General features: G+C 40.6%; 1 non-coding gene across 1 annotated transcript; it reads left to right on the top strand.

Moving 5' to 3' along the window:
* The first annotated feature begins 277 nt into the window (after positions 1-277).
* On the top strand, positions 278-361 carry Trnap-cgg (transfer RNA proline (anticodon CGG)). The gene has a single exon. It is a non-coding gene; the product is annotated as a tRNA-Pro (tRNA).
* Positions 362-11,022: the final 10,661 nt, after the last annotated feature.

Here is an 11,022-nt window from a genome sequence, read left to right as displayed (position 1 = left end):
CACAATGTATGCAGAGAGGTACTGTACTGTCTCGAGGAATCAGCGACCTAGCATAAAAAAGGCTCTCAACTTCTGTCTAGCGAAGTTATCTTCCTTCACGACAATGCTCGGCCTCATAGAGCACAAATGATGGTTCATTTAACTGGAGCATTTAACCGGGAGGTGTTCCCGCATCCTCCATATTCACCAGAGCTTACCCAAAGTGATTTTTGCATGTTGCCCCAAATCAAAAGTTATCTTGAAGGTAAGCACTTCGATGCTGATCATGAAATTGCCGGCCCGAGTGGCCGAGCGGTTCTAGGCGCTACAGTTCGGAACCGCGCGACCGCTACGGTCGCAGGTTCGAATCCTGCCTCGGGCATGGATGTGTGTGATGTCCTTAGGTTAGGTAGGTTTAAGTAGTTCTAAGTTCTAGGGGACTGATGACCTCCGCTGTTAAGTCCCATAGTGCTCAGAGCCATTTGAACCATTTGAGCCATCATGAAATCACATCAACAGTTAACAGCTGGTTATGAGCACAGGACACGACCCGGTACAACACTGGTTTGGAAAAACTTGTCACCTTACCAAAAATTCTAGAAAAAACATAGAGGCTATGTAGAAAAGTAACATAAACTTTGTACAATGTCAATAAAACCATTTCAACATCATACATTTTATGTTATGTTTTTTAATGAAGTAGGGAAACTCACTTATGGAATGTGCCTCGTACCATTTACTCCGTTTATTGAAGCTGAACGCAATATATTTTACGGCAATAGTTAGACCCAACCATGCTTGTATTAGCAGTTTAATTTGGTTCCACTTTCACACTGAAGTTTGCCATTGCTATATTGCTTTTCAAGACCACACTGTTGCGCTGTAACAGTTCACGCTAACCTTAAAAATTGTTCAAGTTATAATACAGCCTGCCAACGGATTCCGCGGAATACGAATGACGATACTCATTTGTTCAATTAGTTCGTGTGTAATTACCTTCACCCTCCGCAAATAAATAGGTTAATCACTCATTATTGCTCTACGATTTGACGGCAAACTTCAAAATCACACTTTATCAACAACTGCTAACTTTTAATATGTTTTCGGCGCGAATCGATTGCATACGACTCTTCCACGCGAAATCTGAAAAACGATTGTCGCTGCATCGCATAAAGGAGCGTCAAGGGTAGCGTTTAAGCCGTCGGCACACGGACCGTGCATCCGAACGTTGAGCGTTGAGCCTGCCGAGTTTCTGACGTCATAGCGTGGAATAGAACGTTCGGGAGTCTTTCCGAACGTGCAGAGCAATATCTGGCATGTCAGATATCCTGAGCGTGCGTCTGAGCGTTGACCAATGAGATGGCACAACGCCACCTACGTCACACGCACGCCGTCTTCCTTCAGTACAGAGTTGTGAGGCGCCATATTGGCACCCATTTCAAGCCTATATGTATATGTGCCGTTTCTGGGCACCAGCAAATTGAGAATCACTGCAAAACCCGTTGTTAACTGCGTGATTCGTTCCAATATAATAATCACAAGCGTCATATTCGTGGCAAAAGAAGTAGTGTAATTTGCGTATTATGAGAGCAGGCTATTTGACGGCAGCGACGCACTGAAGATCCACCCAAAACGCATTGTTCTTGGTACAACTTTCTATGATTAAATTTCAGTTAGTAACATATCTACGATTAAGGTTTTCAGCAACGCTTAACATAAAATAACGGAACACTTGTCGCACGTTGTTCGTGTAGCGCAATGAGTAGCGTCAATTAGCGTTTTAATTGGGTTCTGATACTTTATTATTAGTTTAATATAAGTATATATTATAATATTTGATGTTATGTAAACCATTTTTTGAGGGGTGACTTTGTTCGATTGGCTTAATCTACAGGGCAGTTTGCGCTACTTGTATAAAGATATTTTGCTCCTTTTTCTTTTACGCTTCGTAATTCACATGTTGCAAAGATTCTGAAACTGGGAGGTAGGAACAGTCCTCATGTAAGACTGACCTTGGGGTTGTACTAAAATGTGGGAATGATGAAATAACCAAGAACCAAATTAGTACCGCACTGTTTGTAATGGAACTTTTACAAGCCTGTGTCCTTATTTAATGGACATGGTTCTTTCCTTTTCGTGGACGATGCAGGACATGTGCGTTTTAACAGAGCTAACGTAGGGAATTTTACGCGCGCCCGTTAAGTAAACAGTGTGATTTACGAACTGGAAACATCCTACAACTGCCGCTAGAGTGCGTCGCGATACCGTATACCACGCTGGGGCCCACGTACCGTATACACAAGTCGCACCGTTCCTGAGCGTTCAGCAGCACTTTGAACTTGGCACACTCAACGTTAAAAAATGGTTCAAACTGCTCTGAGCACTATGGGACTTAACATCTATGGTCATCAGTCCCCTAGAATTTAGAACTAGTTAAACCTAACTAACCTAGGGACAGCACACAACACTCAACGTTAACGTTCGGCAGCAAGGTCCGTGTGCCGACGGCTTTAGGCACTACAACCACACTGTCGTTTGACCATCGCACAGACCCCCGTGTGGACGACATAGAAATAAGCATCCCTGGAGTAGAGAAAAAGCTGGAAGAGTTGAAAACAAATAAATCGTCAGGTCGAGATGGAATCAAAGTTTGATTTTACAAAGAGTATTCTACGGCATTATCCCCATACTTACCTTGCATTTATCGCGAGTTTCTCGCTCTATGCAAAGTCCCAAGCGACTGGAGAAAAGCGCAAGTGACTCCTATATATATGAGAAGGGTAAAATAAAGGAGCCGCAAAATTACGTACCAATATTCCTAACAACGGTTCACTCCCGAATCCTTGAACATTTTCTCAGTTCAAATATAATAAATTTTCTTGAGACCGAGAAGCTTATGTCAACGAATCAACACGGATTTAGAAAGCGGAGGTCGCGCTAAACTCAGCTTCCCGTTTTTCACATGATATACTGCGAACTATGGGTAAGGGCAGCAGGCTGATTCCATATTTCCATATTTCTAGATTTCCGGAAAGCATTTGACACAGCACCCCACCACAGACTTAAAGAAGGTACGAGAATGTGGAAAAGGTTGCCAGGTATGTGAGGGCACGAAGACTTCTTAAATAATAGAACCTAGTAAGTTATCCTCGATGGCGAGTGTTCATCAGAGACAGGGGTACCATCAGGAGTGGTCCAGGGAAGAGTGATAGGTCCACTATCATTTTCTATATAGCACATCAATGATTTGACGGACAGAGTGGGCAGCAATCTGCGTTGTTTGCTGATGATGCTGTGGTGTACGGCAAGGTGTCGAAATTGAATGATTGTAGGAGGATGCAAGATGACTTCGACAAAATTTCTAGTTGGTGTGACGGATGGCAGCTAGCCCTGAATATAGAAACATGTAAGTTAATTTGGGTGAGTAAGAAAAACAAAGCCATAATGTTCGGATACAGCATTAGTAGCGTTCTGCTCGACACAGTCATGTCGTTTAAATATCTGGACGTAACGCTGCAAAGCAACATGAAATGGAGTCAGCATGTGAGGATTGTGGTAGTGAAGGTGAATGGTCGACTTCGGTTTCCTGGGAGAATTTTGTGAATGTGTGGGTTCATCCGTAAAGTACACCGCGTGTAGGACGGTATTGCAACCTGTTGTTGAGTATTGCTCGAGTGTTTGGAATCCGTACCAGGTCGGAATAAAGGAAAACATTAAATCAATTCAAAGGCAGGCTGCTAAATTCGTTACCAGTGGGTTCGAACAAAACGCAAATAGTACGGGGATGCTTCGGGAACACAAATGAGAATCCGTGGAGGGGAGGAGTTCTTTTCGAGGAACACAGGTGAGAAAATTTAGAGAACTGGCATTTGAAGCTGATTGTAGAATGATCCTACTGCCGCCAACGTACTTTTCGCTTAAGGACCACGAAGATATTTGGGAGATGCGGGTGTTAAATCTCCACCCAACAAGTCTGATGTAATTTTTTGTTCCTTTAGTAGTTTTAAGCGAATGCTGTGATGGGTCCTTAAAAATGCCAGAGCTTTTCTCTCATCAACTGAGCTAGTGCTCCGTCTTCAGTAACCTCGATGTAGATAGGACTTTGAATTCTAACCTTCCCTCCTTCAGATGTAGCATTCAAACTTCATTGTGCCTTCCTCATTTAGAATTTCCTTAATTATCCTATACTGCTACTGTTGAATGAAATAAAATGTCTCCGTCAAGATGACAGCTATTTCTGTTGTGGCGTAGCAAGACAGCCACGCCACTAGGAAATAGCCGAAAGGCACACGTACACACACGCCGGCTGGCGTGAGTTCTGGAACAGGATACTTGGTGAATGCTATAGAGAAAAATATGCAGTTCCTCGGATACTTAACTTTATTGCATCCTTGTAGTACATCGCTCTTGACTATACAAATTAGACTATCTTCAGATACGGTTAATGGCGCCTTGCTAGGTCGTAGTCATGGACTGAGCTGAAGGCTATTCTAACTATCTGCTCGGCTAATGAGCGATGCTTCGTCAGTGTAGTCGCTAGCAAAGTCGTCGTACAACTGGGGCGAGTGCTAGTCCGTCTTTCTAGACCTACCATGTGGTGGCGCTAGGTCTGCAAGTACTGACAGTGGCGACACGCGGGTCCGACATGTACTAATGGACCGCGGCCGATTTAAAGCTACCACCTAGCAAGTGTGGTGTCTGGCGATGACACCACAATTTCCTTTCTCAATATTTGTCCAATTCTGTTTCAACTCCTGTCGGGTAACTTACAAGGGAACCTCCCCATCGCACCCCCCTCAGATTTAGTTATAAGTTGGCACAGTGGATAGGCCTTGAAAAACTGAGCACAGATCAATGGAGAAAACAGGAAGAAGTTGTGTGGAACTATGAAAAAAACAAGCAAAATATACAAACGGAGTAGTCCATGAGCAGGATAGGCAACATCAAGGAGAGTTTGAACTGAGGAGCGCCGTGGTCCCGTGGTTACCGTGAGCAGCTGCGGAACGAGAGGTTGTTGGTTCAAGTCTTCCCTCGAGTGAAACGTTTACTTTCTTTGTTTTCGCGAAGTTATGATCTGTCCGTTCGTTCATTGACGTCTCTGTTCACTGTAATAAATTTAGTGTCTGTGTTTTGCGACCGCACCGAAAAGCCATGCGATTAGTAGACGAAAGGACGCGCCTCTCCAATGGGAACATCTCACGTATTTAATGCACTCTAGTCCAATTTAGCGAACAGTCAACTACCAGCCAGGGAGCCTCGTTACCAGGAATATTCTCACTTCCGTGCGCTGTAGTCAACTGACGTCGTGTGTTTCGATATTTGTTTAGGTGTAGCGTCCCCATACTACGGCGCAGTTACCTCGCATCGGACGGACAGATAATAATTGTCTGAAAATAAAAAAAATAAACTATTCACTCGAGGGAAGACTTGAATCAAGGACCTATCTTTCCATAGCTGCTCACGCTAACCACGGGACCACGGCGCACCTGAACCCACACACTCTTTGATGTTGCCTATCTTGCGCATGGACTACTCCGTCTGTATATTTTGCTTAATTTTTTCATAGTTCCACACAACTTCTTCCTGTTTTCTCGATTGATCTGTGTTCAGTTTGTCAAGGACTATCAACTGTGCCAACTTATAATTAAATCTGAGGGGGCTGCGGTGGGGAGGTTCCCTTGTTAGATATCGATGTCTCATTATTTAATAGAATCAGGAAAGTGCTTATCAGCTGAAAGCCATGAATCACTAGAGATAGTATTATTAATAATCTGATAGTCATTCTGAATAATATGGGTGGTTGTGATACTATTGTGAGCAAACACAAGGTGGACCACACAATAAACCAGTATTTTCTTCCAGCCCTTATAACGGAAGATGTTTATACGCTGCTTCTCCCAACTATTGTTACATGTTTCTCTTAATCGCATGTTTCTCTGGGGTCGCAGCTAATATCATACCTAATACCAATGCACATCTTGCACAGACCTTGCTTCAGTCATCAGTGCTTAGGAGAGATCCTCCTTCTCCAGTGCGGCTGATCGCCGTAAAAATTAGTTTTTGTAAGACACCTGTACACTGGAAAGACAATCTCCTGTCAGAAATCCGGCTGTTTACTGTAACACATCAGTGACTTGGGGTGTATATAACCGTACTGAACGCAGCTTATTACGATATTGTCATAACTACGTGAATGGTGAAGACAATGTTGCCTTCTAACAATAGTGAAGATAATATTTTTCTGGAAATGCATATTCTGCAGCGAAAATGTAATTTAATCTTTTAAAATATAATGCTTTACTTTTAAGAGCAGCGAAAAACAGTCTGCATTCATATATCTGTAGATAAGCGTTTTTTTTTTCAGTTTGATGCCTTTCCCGTTTTTCGTCGCCGTAAGCAAGCGTCAACATCACAACAGATCCTCGTTCTTGCTTTAGGCATCGTAGTGGATGATCTAGTAGCATTTTGCAGTGAATGGTCATGTATTTTGAAACCACACTAAACTGCAAGGAACAGCAAACGAGACTGGAATTTAAAAACTACAAGGACGTCTAACAGATTTAAATCTATTTAGTCTAAAGAAAGTGAAAGATATTATCAACGAAGTAAAAAAAAATACAGAGCCTAAGGAAGATAGAATGACCACTGAAATGTGATAAATGTTTAGGGACAATTCGTCTGATCTGTGATATCCGGAAAAAAGAGGAAATCCCTGAATACTCGAAATGGGCATTTATATATCTATAACAGGGTAATCCAGAACGACCCAAATAACTACTGTGAGCTTTCCCTGCTAATTATTTCGTATAAAGTACTTTCCAATGCCTTATTAAAAATAGCAGAAGTACAGTTGAATCACTAAAGGGACTTTTAGGAAAAATAGATCCTTTGTGAAAAAATTGCTGTCTCAAAATTGTTATAAGAGTTAGAAAAATCGCAGGAGTAAACATGGTAGTTGCGTTCATAGATTACAAAAAAACATAAAACACATAGTTCGATAGATACTCTCTCAAGAGTTGTAAATAGACGAAGAGACAATATCATGGCTGATTATTATTAAACTTTCGCTACTTTAGAGGGCTCCTGTGAAAAACGAGTGATTGTGGGGCAACGAAATTTTGGAAACATATGTAAGGAAATGCGGAAAAGAAATGACGAATAAACCATCGAAAGAAAAACATTTTAGTTTCCACATGAGAGGGCAACATTTGTTAATATCGTACCATGTTTCCGTTCCAGGTTACAAACTTAGCTCAACGGGACGACCATCTGCATCCAGGACAGCCTGGAACCACATTAGTGCTACTATTTCATAATTTTTTGCAGCATTTTTCCACGATGGACCATGGAATATTCAGGTCTCGTGGCACAGTTCGTGCACTGCTAGAAGATCGCATATTGCGCCCATCATTCTCAGCCATGGAAACAGTAACTTCTCCAACAATTTGTGGCACAACTGATCGTCGGCCTCTCCCAGAAGCAATTCCCAAATCGCCAGCTGATTCGAACTTCCGAATCATGTTCTTCAACCGCTGTGCTGGACCTGTCCGTATTTCTCTTAATGCATAGGTACTTCCAAAGAGCAGCAGCACTATTGCTGTTGTCTGCAGCTGAAATGAACAGTGGTGCTTGTGTTTAAACCCTACTGCGCCGTACCAGTACCGGCGCCCAACGTCAATTTGTCACACTAACACTACCTGAAAAAAAAAAAGAGGATGGTCAGGAAAGCCTAGAAAACTACATCATATCGTAGAAAAACTCTATTCAAGACTACTTATGAGTATCAGCAAGTGAAAGATAAGCAACATTCTGCCTGAGGAGAAGGGTTATTGATCTATTTTACGCTCCGCTTTATTTTAGACACAAAATCATTTATAACATGATTGAGATTTCATTGCTACCATTTACCTACAAAATTCTTTCACAAAGCTTGAAGTAAAAACGGGCAATGCATTTGGCGATTATGAATCAAGTTTTAGGAACGGTAGATACTTTGTGGAACAAGTTCTCAACTTCAAAACTGTCTTACAAATCCGTAAGGGCAGACGAACGACGATCACCTTTGTGGACTTCAAACAAGCATATGATTCAATAGATACATGTTCACTGTTTAATATACTGCAAGATTTTAAGATGGATAGAAACACAAGACAGTTGATTAAACAAACATTAACTGATACCAATTCAGAAGTTAAATTCCAAGTTAAATTCCTTTGATATTAAAACAGGAGTCCGGCAGGGATACAGTCTAACCTCCACAGTATTCAGTCTTCTTCTACCAAATATAATTTGGACGTGAGAAAATGAAATAAATGGAATAACCACTGGCAGACTACGTGAAACTACAATTTATTTTCGTTTGACTTGTGCATATGATGTAGCGATCTTTTCAAGCAACAGATAACAGAAAGTTAACTTCCTTGAAAAACCCCATGAAATAGCAACTATCAGTGGACTGAAAATTTATTATGGAAATACATAGAAGATCCTCCTCGATACCTAGAGGGACAACCAATGTTTACAGAGTTCGGTGAAATATTTGAAGTATCCAAATTTCAATACCTAGTATAAATCATCCAACGCTCTGCATTAAATAGTGAAGCAAACAAAGAATCATTAAATTACAAAAAGCATATAGAATTACATGGAATACATACAAAAACAAATCAATATCTTGTAATGCAAAATTAAAATATTAGATCACTGCAGTCATATCTCAAACGTTATATGCATCAGAGACTGTAATCACCGGAGGTAGACTGTTAACTGAAGACATCGAAAAAGAAGAAAGGAAATACTAAGGTAAATTTTTGGTGCGATTAATGTTGAGAGAATCTAGATGGACAGAAGTCTAAGGAGTTCTATCAAAATTTGGAGAAAATGTCGAACACTTTCAAGAAGATAAGATTGAAATTTTTTGGTCACATTCTCAGAATGAACGATAATAGGCAGACTGAATGTATTCTCTACCTTGCCCTCTCATTGAAAGTTAAAAACAGTTGGATACTTGAATTTAAAATGATCTTCATGAAACAGGCATTAAAAACAAAATTCTACATGGCAGAGCTGCATTCAAAAGTTCAACGAACAAGAATCAGAGTAATGTAAACCAAGTGTGATATCCAAGAGAATAAGGGTAGAGAAAGGTAAGAAAAACCACAGTGAGAAGATGAAGAGATTTTGGTAAAAGAATAAAGTATGCACATCATCGAAAAAAATCTTAAAAAAAAACAAACAAGGAAACGTGATTAGGTCTACAGCGAAAAGAAGTGTACAAAGAAAAGCGTCTGAAAACAAGTTTTTGGAACAAAAAGACGGTAAAGAAACTTAAAAATCTTGGGTATCGGATACAGCCAGAAAAACGTGATGTAGAAGAGAAAAAAGGAAGAGCTAGGAAGATCAAAGGAGCGTATAGCTTAACTCACAGTATATACCAGAAGAATACAATTTCGTACAACGAGAGGATGAAAAATTACACTCCAGTAGTGAAGACCGAAGGACTGAGTAATTTGTAATGGGTGATATTACGCAAGAAAAGAGAAATGAAAGAGCTAGAGAAGAAAGAAAGAAAAATCTTAAGGAAGATCTGAAGACCAAAAACAGAAAAAAATTGAGGCAGAGAGAAAATGTGGAACTGTAAAGGTATTGTCGAGAACAGACACGATACACAAGGGAAACCTGAAATTCTATAACGTATACCTAAGAAAGAGTGAGAGTAAATTAACAAAGAAAATATTCAGCTACAGCAACCATTTAGTAGAGACGACGAAATAGGTTGATGAAATAAAAAAAAATTGTGGACAAATTTGTGACTGATTAAAGGGAATTTGGAACAAGTCGTGTCTCTAACTGGGTTCTACAACTTCAGTGGGTTCCAGGAAAACCAAAGTTAAAAGTCCTGGTCAAGATAGGAGGAAGAAAGTCTGTGAAAGGTTAAAAATTTGTGTGATGAGAAGATAAGGCAAATAACCAAATTAATTATTCGCCGCAATCCACACTGGCCCAAACTCAAGAAGTTACGAGCCGGCAAGGTGGACTGCAGACTGCTATAGCATTTGTGTGTAAATGTGTAAGAAACGTCACTCCACATCTACAGTCACAAGAAAATAATTTAAGCGTAGTAAGTCCAGGCAACATACATAGCGTTTATTCGCAAAAAGAGGTTATGAAAGCGCCCAGAGATGTAGTAACACGTGAACAGAATACTCCACTTTGACTTTTTATCACTTGCATGTCGAAAAATTAATTAACAACGACGAATGTCATACGGTAGTTTAGAGTGAGGCTGCGAGAGGTCGTAAACAGCACTGAAAGCTTTCTTCATTTCATTTAGCTCGTCTCGCGTGTATTGCGACCCACATTATCATCACGTATGACCTCTCTGTGCCCTTTTTATCATCAATGGCTCTGCAATCGCCAGTCTTTCCGCTTTACCATTGAATGAGGACGTTCATACAGAGGCAAGCAAAGAACGAAGTGAGCTGCCCGTGGCCGTGTGTATGTCGAAAGTGTGAACGAGATATTTTATTTCAACCAGAAGAATCTGATGTATACTTGTACTCGTGCTTCGCATCTAGTTTGCAGTTTCTGTAATTGTTCATCAGTCTTCGATGTCGTTTCCATGTGACTGTCGGGATATGCGTTTATTTTGCTTACATAATTTACTCGTAAGATAAATACTACTGTAATTCGATCATAAAAATTCTAAATCGATCATCTAAGACGGATAAAAACACATGCCCTGTAGCAGACTAGATTTAGGCTGGTACAGGTGGCAGACAGCTGTGGGAAGTATCACCTACTGACGAGTCCGTCAGAGGGCTTGAAGTGCAATTGGAAGTTGAGTGGACTCAGCCCATGATAAAGAGGGTAGCTAAGAAAATTTTAGAATCTGTAGCAGTTAATTCACTTAAAGCAATTACAAAGTGATTGAGTGATTATATTGGGCTTTTTGTGATAGGTGTACTTTAAGGCTGATTCCGTTATAAGATCTGAAGAAATTCCCCAAACTACACTGGTAAAATAAGAGAAATAAATAAAGTG

This window comes from Schistocerca cancellata, chromosome 4 (assembly GCF_023864275.1).
Source record: "Schistocerca cancellata isolate TAMUIC-IGC-003103 chromosome 4, iqSchCanc2.1, whole genome shotgun sequence".
Lineage (NCBI taxonomy): Eukaryota > Metazoa > Arthropoda > Insecta > Orthoptera > Acrididae > Schistocerca > Schistocerca cancellata.
The sequence above is the reverse complement of the archived record's forward strand: the minus strand, read 5'-3'. Positions and strand labels throughout refer to the sequence as shown.